The sequence below is a fragment of the Clarias gariepinus genome, chromosome 3 (assembly GCF_024256425.1).
Source record: "Clarias gariepinus isolate MV-2021 ecotype Netherlands chromosome 3, CGAR_prim_01v2, whole genome shotgun sequence".
Classification (NCBI taxonomy): Eukaryota; Metazoa; Chordata; class Actinopteri; order Siluriformes; family Clariidae; genus Clarias; species Clarias gariepinus.
The window spans coordinates 28,952,522-28,973,518 of NC_071102.1; the positions used below are offsets into that span (position 1 = coordinate 28,952,522).

The 20,997-nt window shown below is 40.9% G+C and overlaps 1 protein-coding gene across 2 annotated transcripts in view; it reads left to right on the forward strand.

Moving 5' to 3' along the window:
• Positions 1-1,161: 1,161 nt before the first annotated feature.
• atxn1a (ataxin 1a) overlaps positions 1,162-20,997 on the forward strand; it is a 110,450-nt gene continuing 90,614 nt past the window's right edge. Inside the window, exon 1 of one of the 2 annotated variants that reach the window (XM_053491795.1) lies at positions 1,162-1,305. The gene's annotated coding sequence lies outside the window, so the exon portion shown is untranslated. Of the gene's footprint in view, positions 1,306-9,823; positions 10,109-20,997 lie in introns of those variants that run through there. The other variant, XM_053491797.1, reaches the window with a different exon arrangement.

Genomic DNA, 20,997 nt, shown 5'->3' on the forward strand with positions numbered 1-20,997 from the left:
GTATAGGCTTAGGCCATTAAGCCAGAGGTGTGGACAATGCTGCCCTTGAAACATTGCCAACTAAGATTTATTTTTTTTGGTCTGTCCATGCGTTATCCAGCACATTGGGCGATGGATACTCTCCACCCTGGAGAAATATCTGTCATTGCAAATCAACGCCTGATTGTCAGTCACACACACTACGAGCAATTGGGGAATGCCAATTAGCCTAACCTGCAACATTGGTGGCTCAGCCGGTAGGTTTCTCACCTGCCATGTGGAAGGCCTGGGTTCAATTCTCACCCAATGTTCGAACCCCTAGCCACTGTATGCACATAAAACGAGAGTGTTGCATCAAGAAGGGGCACCTGACGTGAAACCTGTGCCAAGTTGTGTGCGGATCAGATTGTCCGTTGCGGCGACCCCTTGACAGGAGCTGTTGAAAGACTAACAAGGACCACTATTAGCCTTACCTGCCTGTTGTTGGACTGTGGGAGGAAACCGTATTACCCAGAGGAAACCCACCAAGCACAGGGAGAACATGAACACAGACCAGAGGTGAGAATTGAACCCTGACCCTGGAGGTGTGAGGCCACAGTCCTAACTATTACGCAACCATGATGGCCTTTTCTTATGCAAGCAATGTCGATTAAATGACTAATGATCACTCACTCACTCAGTGTCGTCTATACTGTATAGAGGGTCGCAGGGAGCCTATTAAATGAGACTTTGGGCACAAAGCGGTGTTGTGTCCCGAAACCACTGAGGTGCCAGGATGCCTTTTACTCTTATGCAATTAATTTATATTAAATTAATCATAACTAATAATTAGTATTTTTTTGTCTTATATATTAATTGCAGCACATGAAAGAAATCATTGTAGTGCTGTCATTATTACACCAAGAAAGCTATTTTAAAACTGCAAATTTGGCTTTTGGATAATTAAGTTGTGCCAGCCCTTTAACACGTTTCCATAAAAGGATTCGTGTTATCTAAAGGTGATAAAATCATAAAGCGATCCTGTTTTTTTAAATGGAGTGACACAGCCTAGCCTGTGCTAAGCTAACGGGGCTGGCCAAGTGCTCCATATTTGGGTTACACATTCACACACAGACACGCACGTACGCACGCCTTTACACACACACACACACACACGGGAGGTGGGAACAGAGCGAGAGAGAGAGAGAGAGAGAGAGCGCTAGTAGCTCGGCTGCAGCAGACGCCGACGTGCTAGTGGAGGCGAAGCGGGCGCAGGGAGCAGGGAGCCCGGCAACAGCAGCAGCAGCGCGGACAGCCGCACACTTCCGCTGCCCCATCCGGCACACAGTAAGTCCCACTACACAGCGTAAACCGTGAAGGGCGCATGGGATCACACACTGACATTCGTGTGCAACATTCAAAACACTTATTCCAAAAAAAAAAAAAAAAAAAGCGCTTGTACTACTTTGTCATCTGATTAAAACAGCTCGATCGGACCGGAGCAGTGGCTGTCCGCCGAGTCCAAGCTGAAACAGTCTGATTGAAAAGTGTTAATTAGACAGACAGACAGCGCGCGACAGTTTCTCGAGCGGGGAAGCCGGGGCGAGGGAGCGCTCGCGCCGGCTCTCAGGTTAAAGCGAGAGCGCTGGAGAACTGCGCCACTCATCTGCTGCACGCACGCACGCACGCACGCGCACACACACACACACACACACACGCGCGCGCGCACACACTCTCTACTCTACACTACACTACGCTACACTACAGTAACCTACTTTTACAACGTCAGTGCTTCGACGTGGCTTTTTTTTTGCACTTTCTGTCTGTGCGTGAAAACTCAATCGCGGAAGTTGTAAGCGCTGCTGATCTCTCGCAGGAACAACCCACACACTTACACACACACACACACACGCGCGCACGCAAAGAACATTCAATCGCATTTCCAACAGTTATGCATGCACTATGATATGACGTGTTTATTTATGCACTCTGTGAAATACGTCTCTGTGTGTTTGTGTGAGTGTGTGTGTGTGTAAAGAGAGAGAGAGACGCGCAGCTTCATTGAGGTCTGTTCCCGTGGTGCACATCGGGTCCGGTTATATAACGGGCTGCTGGGATCCCTAATACCGCTGCCAGGCTTCCCCCCCCCTCCCTCCCTCATTCTGTTTACATTTACATAATAACTCGTACCACGTACATTACATAAATGCGTGCATAATAAAAGGTATTGCAGATATATCAGCTATAATGCATTTTGTCCAAAGAGTTCATATGTGCGTTATGACGTGCAACCATTAGCTGCCCTTAAGTTTTGCCAACTAGAGCAGAATAAAAAAAAAAAAAAGTCTCCAGAGACTCCTGCGGAGGCGTTCGAGCATCTGGAGCAACCAGCAGGAACTGTTGCTAATACAGCCACCATATATAATGCACTATATATCTAAAAACAAGTTGCAGTATGCAACTGATTCATGTGTCCAATCAAGACCTGTTTTTATTACATGCCACTCTTAATAGTTCCCAGGCTGTCCTTTAGGGGAAACCCTTACCTTACATACCCAAGCAGGACAAGTCATTGGTGTGACTTGGAGTACCGCACAACCTTTTCAGGGGACAGTAGTTATAGTGCATGCTCACGAAAACAGCTGTCTCAACAACTTTCCAGATGTCATTGACTAATTTGCATGTTTTTTTTTTTTATTAATTACAATATATTCTTTTTGCATGTCAAAACATGCTACATTAAGAAGGAAATACTATTAATAAATTTTTTTTACATAGTTTTTTATAGAAAGAAGTAACGAGCAATTATGGTACATAGTGTACAAATGAAAAGAAAACAGAAGAATATGCTGTAGAAAGGAGATTACACAAATTGTAGATGTAATTATAAATAAGTAGTGAGTTCAAAACAAAGAATAAATATTCATGCATGATTGGTGACTAAATGATCGAACTGGTTGTGATTACTGATCTGCCATTTAGTCGTTTTAGTCATATCAGTTGTTCTGGCGGTGGCACAGTGGCTTAGTGGTTAGCACTGTCGCCTAGCATCTCCATGATCAAGGGTTTGGTTCTTGCCTCGGGTCAGTAAATAGAGTTTGCATGTTCTTCCTGTGCTTGGAGGGTTTCCTCCGGGTGCTCTGGTTTCCTTCCACAGTCCAAATACATGCAGAATAAGCTAATTGGCATTGCCAAATTGCCTATAGTGTGTGAACTTTGTCCAGGGTCTAACCTGCCTCATGCCCAAAGTCACACACACACCAGATGTGCAGTGACTGATTTTTGTTAGACTGAGCTTTGTTGTCAAATTGTTACATGTTTGTGTGGTGTATGGTAAATGGGGGAAATAATTGCAGGCAGAACTAAACTTGTGAGTGGAGAAACTAAAGAAGCATTGTGCAGCTGAAGAATCATTCGAGCTAATTGCTGGGGTTTGTTGCTTTCGAATTGGTGATTTGTCATTTGGTGCCTGCCAATGTCGCTGAAATTGCATATATATATATATATATATATATATATATATATATATATATATATATATATAAAATATAAATACCACTCTGTTGCGTTGATGGCTTCTCTTTTATAAATATTTTAATTACAGCCCTTTTTATAAAGAGAGGATGGTTAATTGCTCCAAAAACTGTTCTATGGAGGAGTACTGGAGTATCCACTGATTAGATGCTGTCTGTTGGACTGGTGTCTCTCAGGCTTATAAAGCAGAGCTCCAGTAGATGCAGATCCTCTTTAATAACCATCGTGAAACAACACACACTCAAAACAAAACAGGAACTATGTTCAAGCACATGAAGTTCAGCTAATTGACAGGTGCTGGGAAGTGTAGTTCAGCGCTGTCCCGCTGCATCCATGACAGTATCAAGTGAAGACCTGTAGTCCTGGTCCACTTATTTATTTTACGCATGCTATGAACATACTGACTAATTGCATCATTTAATGCAAACATCTTCTTTATTCTACTTTAGCTTTACTCTTAGGATTTGACTAGAATCTAAGGATTCACATGACTCTTGTGGGTCAATATTATTGTTTCCTGAGTGTGTGTCCATGGTAACAGTCAAAAATCAGAAGACGTGCCAAAGAGAGTCATTGCATTCTGATGAAAGACTTGTGTACTGATGGATCTTGTGACCTGGGATGTAAACTCACATAAGTTAAGCTTGTATTTTGTCTAAACTAGTGCGCACGCCCACCTTTTATATATTTGCAGTTGCTTAAGTGATATAAGATGGTCTATGTTTATTCAGTATAAGGATATCTGCTGATTCTCATAGGTTTGTGAATGGAAAAAAGGAAAAAAATATGCTGCACATACAGTACATTTGTAGTATCAATCCTAGCTTTTTCATTTTTTCCCCCACAATACACAAGGACATTGACATGATCCAAAAGAATGAAATAGATTGGCTCAGAGCCATTTTTATTTTTTTTTTTAATCCTTGTCACTTTCAGTATTTACCTTGTTCTCAATTCTGCAAATCATTCATACGGTCTAATACAAAAGACAGTTGTGCAACCTTGTTCATGATGCTGGTATGTAAGCACATGTTGTATGTGCTTCTTCTTTTAAATCTGCTTTGTTGTGTAATATTTTGATTCAAATTCTACAAGCACATTTATTTCTTTGTTTTTTTAGTTGCGTAAGGCATTTGTGTGTGTGTTACAATACGGTGAGCCGAGAGCGTGGCTGTCCTAGGCACTGCTTACGTTTAATTGTTAATGAGTTGTAATGAAGACACAGTGTGTGGTCTAATCAAGAGTGCTTTTGTGTGTTAGCGTGTTTGTCTTAAGTTACGACACACAGACACACAGACGCATATGCAACTGTTGCTACTGATTCCTTTAGTTCCCGTTCTTGTCAGTCTTTCTTTTTATCTGCGTCTCCTTTTTTTTTTTTGAAAGGTGCTAGAAGTGTTCTAATGGGCTTGGTTTGCTGAACCGTGCAGAGGGAGTGACAGGTGCGGGCAAGGCGAACCTTTCACGCTCGAGTGCCAGTGAAATATGGAGGGACACACCTCCACCTGCAGATAGTGCTTACATAAGGCCGCAGTGATTGACGGGGACAGGATCAGCCAGTGGCCAAAGAGAGCCAGCTGAACCAGAAATTTGTTTACACACCAGAGGGGAGGAACGAACAGCAACCTGGCTTCACCTTGCTCCCGAGAACACACGGTGAATCGAGGCCTATCCAGACAAGCTCTCAGCACACACTCCCTCAAAGGTTGGCGTGCAATAGCAGAGCGAGCCAAGCCATGCAATTTGTCCCTGAAGAGACAAACTGCACTTTTTTAAAATAGCGTTTTATCACTCAACAAGAATTTTGCGCCAATAATTGTTCACATGGATACCTTACAATATCGCAACTGTTCCTACATGCCTTTTGTATGGATCGTATTTTTAAGCAAAGCGTGACTGCTTGCATTGTAAACATAGCAGAAAAAGCGGTTGAATGTTCCAGCAGTGGAAAGTCTTCAGGACTCAAAGGTGGCATTATACTAGAGATGGAGGTAAAAATGTTTCAGTTAGTATTGTGATTCTTGTGTGGCAAGTTATCTATCGCCACCCGGAAAAAATATATATATTAATTTTGTTCTTGAGATGGTAAAACATTGCTGGTCCTCTATAATCCAGCAGGTACTGTAGAACGCTTCAAACTATACACATTGGCAAGCAGTACAGCATCCAGTGCTGAAGGGGGCGAAATATTTGCTAAGTTTGTTTAGAATTGTCACAAAAAGTAAAAAAAAGAAATTAAATAATAGTATATTAATATTAGTATTATTATATTAATATTAGCATTATAAAATCAGAATACTTAAAGAATTGCAATACAAACTGAATTTGCCCCTACATATTGTGATTAATGTATCAGGTGGTAGGTGGTGATTCCCACCTGAACATTATACCATGACATCTCTGATTATTTTTCTATATCAAAGTGCCACTTGGGTTTTATTCCTCATGTAAAATACCTGCTGTCTGTAAAACATTACTTCGAATACCAGCAATGCTGCAGCCATCCGTCATATCTTTGAATTCATGTATGTGATAGAGGGTGGAACGTGCTGTCTTCTGAGGCTTCTGGCTTTAAGGGCGTTTTTACATTAGGGCCCCGGGACTGTCTCTGAGAACCCCAAAGTCTGGTTCATTTTGATCAGTGAGAACACAATCGTTCCGTGCTCGGGTCCGCTGAAAAGTTTACAGCATACTCGGGCACCGACACGACATATTCAGGCACGGATTGCGTCAGATATGGAAGCCAATCGTACCTGAGCATGGAAAGAGAACTCTGTTTAGACATGACGCTAGTACGTGGCAATCTCATCCTTCCAACTACACAGCCATAGCTGATACGTAGGAAGGCGTGCAAGAGCATTACTCTGGACATTTTTTTCTGACATATGAATAATATTAGCTATAGCTTTGCGGTTAACTTCCTTGTTCTCTTCTTCGCTTGTGTTTAATGTCGCCTCACAAGACAATCAGGTTGATACTGCCACCTGCTGTATCGGAGAGTGTAAATATGCAAGTATACGCGGAAACAGAGAGCAAAAATAATATAGGGGAGTGGGGGAGAGGAGGAGCAATCGTTCCTGGGCACGAAACAAATCAATTTCGCCGTATGTGAATGCACGATAAAAGTCATTGAGGATGCATACGTACCCCTTACACCCGTTTGATAGGAGAGGGCTGGCTGTTGGGTGGCAATCAGCCAAGACCAAATTAGTGAGAGACCTGGACTAGGCACTGGCGTACCTACCAACATACCCAACTTATTCTGAGAAAATAGGACTTTTTAAACATGTCAGTGCCCATGATGATGGGATTATGGACCAAGAAAGAGGAGTTAGTGCCTAATTGCTCATCGCATCTTAAATTTAAGTCACATTCCATAAGGGTGTCTGCCACATGAATAAACGTACGTGGCTCTTTGATATGCTTCACTAAAACCTTAAGGGGAAGTCGTCATGGTGACAAAGTATAAGCAAAGGAAAGAAACTACCCAGATAGAGTTGGAGTTAAAATGCTGCTGGTTCCAGCTGTTTCCAGCCAGGCCTTTCATCCTAGCTTTATTCATCTGCTCCCCTTCATGGGTGAAGTACACAGACGCAAGCCACTTTTGTACTACAGCACCGACGAGAGGTTTTTGATGTCGAGATGAAAAACATTCCTTTCTTCACCGAGTGGATGTCGGCATGCAGGCCATTCTTCTTCCTCGCAGCTCCCAGTGGTGACTTTGTGCACGGATTCCATCTGTGCTTTTAATTTGGAATGCAACAATGTACAAAAGTTGGTAATTGGAGTTCAAGGATCTAAGCTGCACATACTGTATGGAAACCCGAGAGCAAGCGCATACCAGATATCGGAGGAAATTCTCGTATGAATTGTGCACATGTGAATCAGCAACGTGTCATTCTTGCGTTTATGTTCGGTTTCTATTTTAGATCAGGGTTATGGTGGATAATCAGCCTTTTGCACGGAATCCTGGACATGTATATGGTGGAATGAGACATAGATGCATCATATGTACAAATAGATATATTTCTGAACAGGAGTCATCCTAATGAGATTTAAAATGTTGTACATAATATCGTGCAGTGGTTTCCAACCTTATTCCTGCTCTACCACATCCATGTAAATTAGGCTGTTAATTAGTTGATTAGTTTAATCAGGTGTACTGGGAGCTGAGAAAGCACTAAAATACTCAGGGCAAGTCGTCCTCCAGGACCGAAACACAGAACCACTGTGATAGTGAATAGTGCTGATGACTGAGTGGGAAATCGATGGCTTATGTCCTGAAGGGTTGTTTTTACTCTGGTCCATTTGCCCTGATAGTTTGTTAAAGCTGTTTTTGGGCCTCTGGGCGGTCCAGAGTTCCCGTCCTTGGTTCTCATAAAAAACAGTGGCCATGTGCTTGCTTCTGCTGAAGTTGTCTGCATCAGTTATGGAAGCTTTTTCCTTTATTAACATGAACTTATGGTAGATAAAAAAAAGTCCTGACATGTTATAAATAAACAAAAAGTACTCAGGACCCTAGTGCCCACCAATGTGCAAACCTGTATGTACAACAACAACAAAAAATTGCATGTAATTATACACGGTAAAAGTTTTAATGACTATGAGCTGTGAATAATCTCCGTACAGTTTTGTAATTCTCCTTGATGGATTTATTTCTGCTCTCTCCCCAAGTTACAATGATCCATTCTAGACTATTGAAGCTACATGTAAACTGCATGTAACTGTTGCTTAACTGTGTAAATCCTCCCTGTTATATCCTCGCTGCTGGTCTTGATTCACATTCAATACACTCCTGTCTATAGTGTGATGGAACAGACGAAGTCTCCCAGCAACCATGGAGTCTGTGTGTAATGAGGAACTTAGCAGAAAAAAAACATGACTGAAAACAGCCTTCTATTCTTAGCTGGCTTACCATCAGTCTCGTGTTTCACTTGCTCATTCGAACAATTCTTGTAGTATGACCAAATTACTCCCTTGTCAATATCTCTGTTCCTTCCTCAACCACAAGGCATAATAAAGTGCACACTGTTTGAAGGGGTGCACAATCATAAATGTATTTGCCGGATTACAAGTACATTCTCGTACAATCTGATGTAATTAAGGCCTGAAGTCAGAATTATTTAGGCTTAATTATATTATAATCCCAAACTTTGCACTTGTTTGCTGGTGAAATGTGTTTATTTAAAAAATGCATAGAATCAAAGTACCAAGAAATGCATGGCAAGGTTGAATAATACAAGGGGCGTTCAAGTCAACCTTTGGTGATGGAGTTCCTGAGAGGCCAGCACTTCAGCAGTAACGATGATGTGGTGGCTTCAGCATACTGAGAAAACTTTCTACCTTAATAATGTACAAGCACTAGTGAATCACTGGGATATGTGCAATAGTGCAGCAGTGTCATAACTTTGTGTACTTAAAAGTCCCAGTTGGACTTGAACACTCCCTCATGTTAATAGTATTGCTGATTAGAATAGTGTTTCTGGCTGCACCCAGGCACGCAGGCCAGTTATTTATCCACTCCTGATATATATATAATAAATTAAATATTTTATTTCTTATACTTTAGTTGTTTTAGGCCTGGGTTTGATCCTAAACTTAGCATGTTCTCATTTTTTAAGGGGGTTATGACAAATTCATAAATATATATTATAACAAATTGTAATTGAATAGGATTTTATACAATCATGATGCTAATAGAATCTCAATACAAATACCAATCAACACCTAAGCATTGTCATAATATTGTATAGGGTGGTCCCTGGTGATTCCCGTCCCTAGTCTTGACCATACCTATATAGTCCAGATTTATATTTTGGATTACCTGTAATGCACGGTCAGGGCTGGATTCCAAGCTTTAGTAACTGATGAGTGACGGAGCAGAGGAGGGAAGTCAGGGACGAGAAGATGTAAAGCTCCCGGTTGAGGACTGCTACGATGGGCAGGCGTGCCACAGAAGGCCGGTGCCAAGTGGCTTAAACTTCATCGGCGTCATGAGCAGCAATTGCGCCCAGTGTGAAGGAGGATATGCATCGAGAAAGGAATTCAATAACAGGAAAGCAGCACTGATAGAAACAATCTGTGGAATAGCGAAACCCACCCTTACAACTGTTATTTTTGGCTTGCTACAGTATAACCATTCCTTACTATGCATGCTTTCTTAGTTCTATGACATACTGGCTAGAACCTCATTCACCCCAAGGTATTTGCACACTTATTTAAAAACAGGAGCATGTCGTAGACGTCACTGCAGGCTGTTCTACTCACAAACACACTGCTGCAAAGTAATTTCCTGAAATTGAAGTTGGAAGAAGTAGTAAAGAGATGACAGGCTAACGTACTGCACGCAGAGATAAGACCCGAGCTAAAACAGTGCCCATTTCTGTTCCATTTCCCCTCCTGGGTCAAGTCATGTGTGCAGTGAGAAAGAGTGTGTGTTTAGAAAGAGAGTCTCTGTCGCCACCTCTGCTGTTCTCCACGTGTCATCTCTCTGAAGTCTTCCCTGGGAGCGTGGAAGGGAGGCCGCCAGAGCAGCATTCCTGTCTTCCACATCTCTGGGGAGCTTCTTCCTTTTTCCATCAGACTTTCCAAACAAGGATGTGCTTCCTAGCCGAAGGTACCTAAATATCAACATTCACACATTTTTTAAGTCCTCTGCGATCTCAGGCATGATGCACCGTTTCCATTGTTTAGGCATCTGGATATTTCTTATTTGTTTCTTAATTACGAACGAGCTCCAACGTTGTCTTTTTACTTGTTTGAGAGAATCAAAGCTTTATTTCTGGCAGTGATAAACGTTATTTGTTGGTAAATAGCATGCAGAGAGTCCACAGTGGTGAGTGTGTAGCAGCAGCACTCAGATGGAGAGGCAGGTTGAATGAGCAGCAGGAAGTGGACTGATGAGGCCTGACACAGATAAATGAGGCTAATCTTTGGACCACATCGTGATGCACTATTCTAGGAATGGGGAGAGAGAGACAGATAGAGAGAGAGAGAGAGAGAGAGAGAGAGAGAGATAGCTACTGTACATAACTGATATGCAGATTTGTAACCCAAAATTTAATTATGGTCAAACTGCCATAGATGGAAGGAAGATCAGATAGAAGGAATAAGATAAAGAAGAATGGATGAACAGACAGACAGAGGCATGAAATGAGAATAAGTTGGGAGGTAAAGAAGAACGATTGATGGGTGGGTGGATAGATATAGTAATGCAGAGAGGGTGGGTGGGAAGATGGATGGGTAGATAGATGCAAGGAATATAGGGTGGATAAAAACTGGCAAAAGCATAGATAGATTGATCAAAATTAGGAAGGGATGAATAGATAGAAATAACAAATAAGGTAAAGGAAGGATGGCTAAAACAAGATTAAAAAAGTAAAAGATAGAGTTGAAATGATGAGTGGATATAATAATAAAAATCTATAGCTGATGAAACCTAGGAAGAGAGAATAAACGATGGAATGACAGAATGCCGGATGATGAAATGTGGTTAGAATAGCTGGATGGTTGAATAGATGAATGAAAGTGAAAGAAAAGAGAAAGTACTGTAAGGATGGTTAATTGAATGGGTGGAGGGGCTGATGGGTGTATTGATGAGAGGAAGGATGGATTAATAGAAGAAAGGTAGGATGTTGTGAGAAATTGGTCTTACCTGTGATAAATTCATATTAGGGAGGTATGGATGAATATATTTAAAGGAAGTATTAGAGAAATGAAGCAGGCCTAGAAGAAAGAAAGGAAGGATGGGCCAACAGATGGATGAAAGAATGGGTGGGTGAAAATAAGAATGGAAATATATGGATAGACAGAGAATATATAGGTAATAAATGAAAGAAGGGGGATGATGACCAATGGGTAAACAATTAGAGAAGGTAGAGTGAATGGTAGATTGGATGGGTGTATAGATTTATGGATGGACAGATGGAAAATAGTAGTGATGATGAATGTAGGATTGGATTAAGGTGGTGTCAATGAAAGGATGAATATAGGATAGGAATAAAGGTAGCATAGATGGATAAAGGATAGGAACAAAAATATGGATGGAGAATAGGAATGAAGATGAACAGATGGATGGGCAGAAATAGGATCTAAGGGATCTTAAATCTAAAAGCACTATACAAATAAAACACATATATTATAAAACAGTCCAATAAGTTCATTTGAAAACGATAGAGGAAAGTAGGGGTGGAAACATGTGATAGATGAACATATTATAGATGGATAAACGATATAAAGGTAATGACAGAAAGAAGGGGGATGAGGATAAGTGATGGTTAAAAAAGAAAGGTGGGTAGTATAAATGGAGTTGGTTATGGGTGGGATTGGATGGGTGTATAGATATATGGAAGATAGGATAGTGTGGTTGGGTAAATGGATGATAGATTAATTGATAAAAAGAAATGGATGGCTGGAGGTTAAGAATGAAGAGAGTATAAATAAATGAATGGACGACAACCAAATAAACACAATAAACTGTATCCACAATGATATAGTAGTTTACTTGTACAGTACTGTATACAACTCTTAACACTTACTTCTATATAACACTTAATTATTAGATATCAAAAATCTCTCGAACATAATGACATTTCTTTCTCTGTTTTAGTAATAGGAAAATATATTTTTGAATAAAGAGTTTGTAGGAAAATCCACTTCTGCACAAGTTTATACCCTCATACGCTGCACAAAGACTGCTCGCATCTATTCACACCTGACCTTGACAGGGCTAGACTCATATGTGGGGAGTCTCTTTTTCTGAGCCTGTCTGACTAAAGCAGTCACAAAAATGCAGAGAGCACACACACACACACACACACACACACACACACACACACACACACACACACAATGAAGACGTGTATACTGTAAGTAAAACAGATGTGATAAAGCGGCTGCTGTGTTGGCATAGAGGACCACTGACTCTTTCTGCACACCCGTACAGACTGTAGTAAAATAAAACCACTGCTCTCTGGACATCATAAGAGCACCACACTGGACTATTTTAGCATTTGCTAGTTAAACTAGTGAGAACTGTTATGGTGCTGAAGTATCGTATATTGATATTTGATGGGCCAGGGGAAGTAGGGGTGCTGATTTGGTGTTGGGTTTCGTGGTGATTTTAGTGTGTTAGCAAGAGGGAAAACTTTTATAGAAATACAGTAGATCACTTCCATCCATCTAGGAACCTTTGTAGTCACTGGTGACTATTGTATTTATTCTCATTTTGTACAACCATGGTAGGACCTCCAGTCAACGGTCACATGCTCATTCAAACACTATGGGTAATTTGTCCAATGTTTTTGGACTGTGGGAGGAAACCAGAGAACCCAGAGGAAACCCACCAAGCAAGGGGGATGGGGGGCTGCAAACTCCATGCACACAGACCCAAGATATGGAGGTGCATGAGAACCGTGCTAACCACTAAGCCATCATGCTGCCAATAGATTGCTTCAGAGTATTTCTTTATTTTTTCTTAGCATGTCACCTATATCGTGTCTTTTGAGTTTTTCTCATTCTAAGAAGACAAGTGTAGCTGTGAGGAATTTACACATGTCTGTTGTCCCAGTCAGGATGATTCTACAGTAGCTAGCTAACAGTAGAGCAGACTTGTTAGCTAATATTTAGCCAGGCAGCTTGTAGGCTAGCTAGCATGTAGCCTAGCTGCATTATACCTTAGAAAATATTGAGTATGTTTTCTGCTTAGGATTTAGATGCTAGAAAAGTATCGTCGTGTATTATGTGTTCTCTACACAAGCAGCAGCTTTTCTCCCCCAAGCACCCTGTGATTACTGTAAAACATGTAAACACACACACTCCAGTTTATCCCACAACAGACTCCACCATGCTGGAGTGCAAAGTGTTTTTAATCACATTCTTATTATAATTACCATTACGCTTATGTGAAGTGTTTTTCTGGTATTTTTCTGGTAAAAAAAAAAGAAAAAAGTACCTGATCACCACAATAAGGAAAGAACTAAACTCTTTCGATAGTATCAATTATTGTAGCTAGCTGTTGTGAACGGTTCGATGATGTTATTATTTAATAAATTGAATTACCATATTGTGTCCCAATGTCCAGGTGAGCGCATTGTTTTAAACGGTTGCTTGCACAACTTTAGGGCTGATGTGACACGCTTAGAAGAAAACAGTATTCGCCCACTTCTGCTTGCATGACCTCATAGACACCCATGATTGGCTAGTGTCACTATAATTAAAGTGAGAGTGCTATTAATGCCACTTAATGTCAGTTAATATCAGATAGTACTAATAATTCCTCTACATCTGTCAGTTGTTCCGGACTTATATATTGATTGCTTCATACTGTAGACTCTTTGGATAGTTTTGGAGTGATAATGTGTAATATAGTTCTCTAGTCATAAAGTGCATGAAAATGCATAGAGGTTGGCATTTAGTAGCGGGAGGTGTAATGGTACGAGCATGTGTACTGTATTGCTTGTTTTTTTTTTTTTATCTAATAAATGCCTCCTACCAGCGATTAGTTTGATTCCCGCCTCTGTGTGCATAGAATTTGCATGTTCCCCCTGTTCTCGGTGGGTTTCCTCTGGGTACACCGGTTTCCTTCCACAGTCCAAAGGCATGCAGATTAGGCAAATTGGCATTCCCGAATTGCCCATAGTTTGTGAATGAGTGTGGATGTGAGTGTGCTCTACAATAGATTTGCACCCTGTCCAGGCTGTACCCCACAAACATGCCCTAAGTTTCCTGGGATAGACTTCAGGCCTCTCACAACCCTGTATACAGGATTAGGCGGTATAGATGAGTGAGTGAGTAGTACATATATAGTACATTGTGTAGCATGTGGATATCAATATCATGCAATTTTACTAAAAGAAATTAAGTTTGTATGTGTATTTGATTCTATTTAACTTTAAACCTAATTTTTTTCGAAGCATTATTAAAATTTGTTCAACATACATATTTTATTTGAGTGGAAATTTTGCATTTAATTTCAATCTGTTAAAAATTTTTTTTCTTTTTTCGGTTGGAACATAATCGCATCTCTTCATCACATAAACATTATCATGATGCTGATAAGATTTTATCAGCTTATCAGCTTATCAGATTGTGCTTGGGGTAACAAAAACACACACACAGGCATACAAACACACAGACATTTATAGTGGGTGCTTTTCCGGAAAGGAGTAAGATGAGCTGTCCCTCCGTGGCTGAATTGTATAGGGATAGTGTGTGGGCAAGCAGGCATGCATGGGCACGATAATATTCATACATGTCACAGATTCGTGCTACCCCTGGCTGGCAAGCTTACCGTTTTTTTTAGCACACATACCGGCTCTTTTAAAAGCGTTTCTTTTTCTTTCCCCTTCATATTTCATAACTTTCTGATAGAACGACTCACTGCATGTGTTAGCCCGGCTGTACATTCTTTTCAAAGTAACAGATCAGAGTGACCCAGAGCCGAGCTGGAGAGGACAGCGTCTGCTTGCAGAAGCGCACACTCCAGGGAACGTGCTTCTGTGCAGCGTTGTGGTCCAGGGGTCACAGATGGTTTGGGTACAGTGGGAGGTCTGCTGTTCCCGTTGCTCTGCAGATTATATCACGACGTGCATGCCAGAGAGGGGCTGGAGGATCCTTTTTTCCCTCCGGGGAATATGATTTGATTTGCATGCTTATATTCCCATAAACGTATTTACGCATTGCACAGGATCTGTGTGAGCACGGTTTCGGCGTCCTGCACACAGTTAGTGATAAATAGATAAAGGGCTACGGTGTGCTGCCGAGTGCAGAGCAGTGGGATATTTCCCTGAAGTGCTTTTCGCACCATTTTGAGAATTCCCTAAAAAAAAAAAAAAAACAGAAGAAATTCTCACTTTGGTTTTCCCCCTGCTGAATCAGAGTTCACATAAAATGAGAGCAGCCGCTTCCAAATGGGAGTCTTTTTTTAAACGCAACCGAATGATATATTCCAGATCTTACTTTTACTACCGCAAGCTGTCGGATTAGCGATTAGCCCTGAATCGCGAAGCGTGCTCTGGGTTTTAGAACGCGCTGCCAAGTGTAGCACATGACCTCTGTATTATTAAAACTGGCATTTCCTCAACTTGCCTGCTGCTTCTAGGGAAATTATGCACTTCTTGTTTTTGTTTTTACAACTTTTCACTAATTTTTTTTTTCTAAAACCACCTAGAGTCATCCTAATCACCTTGTTTAGACCTTCTGAACTAGAGATGAGGTTTCTTTTATTTAAATGGCCTCTGTTTGCTCTTTTCATGGTAAAAGGTTGCCTGACCTCACAGTTTGTTTTATTGACTGTCCACAAGCACCGTGTCCAAGTTACACTTCTTTTTCCCCCACCTCCCGTCTTTTCTGCGAAATCTTTTCAGAAACAAGGGACAGCCACTTTTGTCGTTAGCTTACGCCTCCGGTGATCCGCGAGACGATGAAACGATACCATGCCGCCATTCTAGCGAAGCATGATGAATGCTTTTCTCACACAACACATTTTAATGGCTCTGATTATTAAATTTGCCCACCTCACACAGAGCCCTATAATCCCATTAGCTGCTTTAGCAAAGGTCTGATTTAAAAGGTTTTCTCCGTCTAAAAGGTCCCACTCTTAATGGGTTCTCCTTTTAAAAGGTCTCATTTACTGTGATCTTCTTGTAAAAGGTTCTCCTCTCGCTTTTAAAACGAGCTGATCATTTGTCCAGCGGACCGTGATGTTTCGAAGAAGATGCAGATGCTCGGTGATTGCCTTATGCATCGGCTGCGAAGAAACTCTAGTAGCTGTAGACACATTTGCTAAATGCACACTGCAGTTCTCTCGTAGTTAATTAAAGGGCTTCAGATCTTATTCTCAATTACGTATCAATTACCCCTCTGCTCTGGTGCAGCTCCGAGCAGCTCGGCAGGCCTGCCTGGTCTCTCCCTCTGTGAGACGACCTTTTCCTTTCTGTAGCTTTTAATAACAGAATTGCGCTGAGAAGGAGAGGCGGCACTGTGGGGTTGGAGGGAGTCCCACTCTGTTTTTACAACTGCAGGTTTTTTCTTTTTTTTTAAAAATGAAAAAAAATCCTTCTCTGTCCCACTTTTAGGTCTTTCATCCTCAAAAATGCGTTGACAGTGTGTGAGTGTGTGAGGACATGCTGTTTATCTCAAAATCAGCTCTATAGTAAAGTTCTAATAAGGATGCTTTTTTAAAAATATTTAATGTCAATTTAATTGATTTACTTGCTTTGGATACGTGCACTGACTTCTCGTTTATAGGGGCAGGTTGGGCAGAATACCAGCATATACAGGTTATCAGCTAATCTTTATTAAAGTCCAGATTCACTGTGTTTCAATCTTTGGAGTGATGAAACAATGGAGCAGTGTGCACATACGAATTATTATGTCGGGATCTGCACCTCGATCTTTGGGGCAAGATCCACTGGGGCAGTTTCCTCCACTAACCCAGAGGACTCCTGCCCCAAAAATCTAGGCATGTAATTTTAATTGGTGTAGTGGTTAGCACTGTCGCCTCGCACCTCCAGGGTCCGGGTTCGATTCCCAGCAAGGGTCGATTCCCGTCTTTGTGTGCGTCTGCTCAAGTTTGCATATGCCTGGATGGGTCTCCTCTGGGTACTCCGGTTTCCTCCCACAGTCCAAAGACATGCAGATTAAGCAAAATTGCCGTTCCCAAATTGCCCGTAGTGTGTGTATGTGTGTGCCCTGGAATGGATTGTACCCTGCCTCATGCCCTAAGTCTCCCGGGATAGGATCCAGGCTCCCGCGGCCATAAATACAGGATGAAGCGGGATAGACGATGAGTGAGTGAGTAAATTAAATAACATTTTTAATTTTGTCAATTGATAAGAAAAGCTGGGGAAAAAAGCTTTTATAAGTATTAAAGCCTTTTACAATGGGTTGAACAATCTTACATTAAATTATTATTATTATTATTATAATTATTATTAATAATAATAATAATAATAATAATAATAATAATCTCAATAATCATTCAGATATTTTTATTTTATTATTACTGGCTGTGAAAATTGTCCTGTGCCATCACGTCTTTAAAACAGAGAAAAAGTGGCCATGTTTTCTGTACGAGCCTGGGTGTAGTAATTATTTTTTAATTGGAGGTCTGTCTCTCACTAGACAATCTTTCTTTTATAAAACTGTACGTTATGGTGCAGCCTGCTGTAGCACATAGCCAAGATTTTTCTTCAGAATCATTTTGTAGAGTATGAAAAGTAATAATCTTAAAAGAACCCTGAATTTACGCAGTCTAAAATCAGCTTCACACACACACACACACATACACACACACACACACACACACACACAGACCAGGTTTGCACAGTAGCTGGTGACATGTTTTTAGGTCCTGACGTTTTTGGCCAAACTCCAGCAGACCTCACGTCCCAGCAGATATTGTTAGACCGTGTGTGCATTAAGTAATGGCATTGTGTGTTATGCTGGTACTGTATGTGTGTGTGCATGAGTGTGTGTGTTTGCACACTTCTCCCGTCACCTCAACCTTCATTATGTAATCAGGGTGGCATATATACAGGCCTCTGGGGAGGAGCATGTGAGGGCATTTTGACATGTCTCATATACAGCAGCACACACACACACTCACACACACACACACATGCACACGTACACACAGGTGGATAGGACATCCAAGGACACATGCTCTCTATAATTGTCCATTTCAGCATGATTTTCCTGCGACACCCACTGAATCACTGATTACACTCCAGTGGGAGGTAAAAGAAGAATGAAGTGCAATGATGAACGGTATTAAACATTCCTTACTCCTGATGAAGGATCATATCACAAGCAGCATTGCACATTTTTTTGCTATCGTAAAAAAAAAAAAAAAAAATCTTCATGCTATATGTGTGGAGCATCTGTAGATGTCACTGTGCTGTCTGGTGCCTGAATTAGTCATGATATCTTGGCAGCTCACTTCCCTTTTTTTCTCTGTCTACATGTGTGTGTGTGTGTGTGTGTGTGTATTGTGCAAGTGTTTTAAGCTTAAATACATAGCTACTTGCCCATGTTGAGCATTTCCTGCGTCAGGAATAGCGAGCACGATGCGCAGATACATTTATTTTCTTTAAACAAGGTCCTGTTTTCACACTTGTGCGGTTCGTACAGTACGTACACACACACACCGGAACTGAAAATAACCGTCTGAAAAAGAGGCAAGGTCAAATAAGAGAGAAAAATGCATTTCAGTTAAAGTAAGAAAAGTCAGAGGGTAGCAAACATGAATGAGATGGAATGTATGGAGCATTTCTTTGGTCTGGTTGCATGATGGGAAGAGAGAGAGAAAGAGAAAGAGAGAGAGAGAGAGACGGTTGAAGACACAGGAGTGTGAAAAGCTCATTTTTTTGCAGCAGTCCTAATGCCTCGGTCAAAGCCTTAATCCAGTATTATACCTGCTGTGGATTTGGGTGAGGGATTACTCTGCTCTGTGGGCCTTGTTGGAGCGCGGGCGCTGGACATGTTGTTAAATAAAGCTTCCTGAATGGTGGACAAGGTCGGTCTGTCTCAGTCCACCTGTCCGTCCACTGAATTTGAAGATACATCAGTAAATTATGTAAAGATATACATAAGGTATTAATAGTACTTTTATAAACCAGACCAGCTTTATTGTATTTTTATTTTTTGGATTTTTTCCCTAATATAGTCGTGTCCAATTCCTTCCCGTCACTAGGGGGCTCCCACATTAAGCTTCTACTACCACTCAGTAGGGAGGGCTGATAACTATCACGTGTTTCCTCCGAACCACGTGACTCCAGCCGACTGCATCTTTTTCAAACTCCTCGCTCACGCACCATTGGGACGGCGTAGGGCACTCGAAGGACAGCACTATCCTCTCCTTCCACTTGCGTGAGCTCACAGACCTCTGACTGGATGTAGAGCCGTGATTTAATGTGGAAGCAATAAGTACCTCTCACCCCTCCCCTCTGAAAGAGCTCGACCAATCAGCTCTCTCTATACCTCCGGCTGCGAGAGGTTACAGCATCACCCGGGAATCGAACTCGCGATCTCCAGATGATCTTCAGGGTGAGAACTTTACCAAACTTATAAACTTTACAGACTTATGTAGAGCTCTGAATATAAAATCCATTCATTCATTCTCTATGACACTTATTCTGTGCGAGGTCATCGGGTCTTCGAGGCTATTTTAGGGAACTTATGACACATGGCTGGGTACGACCTGGATGGGGTAGAAGTCCATTGCAGAGCACACTCACACACACACACACACACACACACACACACACACAAAATCATACATGATTAGTGATTTGGAGATACGAGTCAATCTGAAATGCATCATGTCTTTGATCTGTGGGAGGAAACCGGAAAACCCACAGAGCATGAGGAGAAACCGGAACCCCCAACCCCTCGACTACATTTTAAACGTAAATTCTGAGAAATGTAAAGAAATGTAAAATAATGTTACGTAACGTAACTTTAAACTTGTGCCCTATTTAAATATGAATTGAAATAAAGTTTTAAAGTTAAGTAATACATCATTACATACTCATCATTAATTTCCATTTCAGAATTTTCATACATATATTTTTTAACACAGATTAAAAGTTTTAAGGAATTCTTTTCTTTTAGTGTAATAACACACCCTCTCAGATCCTCTCTTCGAAAAACAAAAAAACCCCACCACAGTTAACGTTCACATGTCCTGTATGATAAGAGTTCAAACGTGTGGATAGGAAGAGGAAACCCCCCATGTCTAAGTCTGGCTTTAATATATCTGAAGCCCAGCGTGAGATGATGTAGCTGTTTCTACTGTGAAGGCTGAGAAAAAAAAATGACTTGGCACATTTTTTTGGTCGTTTTGAGCAAACAGTGATAAGTGTAATATCAGTAACCAGACCTGTTCCAGAAAACACTTACTCGTTGAATCATTTTGAGAAAGATAGAAAATGTCTTTATAGCAGACAGACTATGAATCAGTTGGGAAAGTTTTTTAAATATAGTACCTTAAAAAGGAATACAATGAAGTTAATATGAAGTTCACTGAAGATCATTTTATAATGTGGTGAGTATGAACGCTTTAAATAAATTTTTTTTACAGATGTGAAGTATTGATCTTTTTAGCTGGTCTTGAGTGATGGCACCTTGTCAGTAACTACCATGAGTAGCAGGGCATGATATATGTTTCCATACACGTATTTTTATGCATGTTTTTTTTAACACATTAAAAAGTGAATCTTCACATAGGATCATGTCACACCATTTTTCAGAATACTTAACGCTTCCTATCTTCCGATGCATGCTTTTTGTATACACGTTCATCTTTTGATCAGATAAAAAAAAAAACACATTTGCTAAATACAATTTCATGCCAGTTTATGTTTTAGTGTTCGTAACTTTTTTGAATTCACTTTTTCTTTTTATTATCTTAATTGTCATTCAGATAAAAAAGTGTATTATTTTAAACTGCAACATTGTTAAGATATTGCAACATGAATTTGACATGGTTACGGACACTACAGA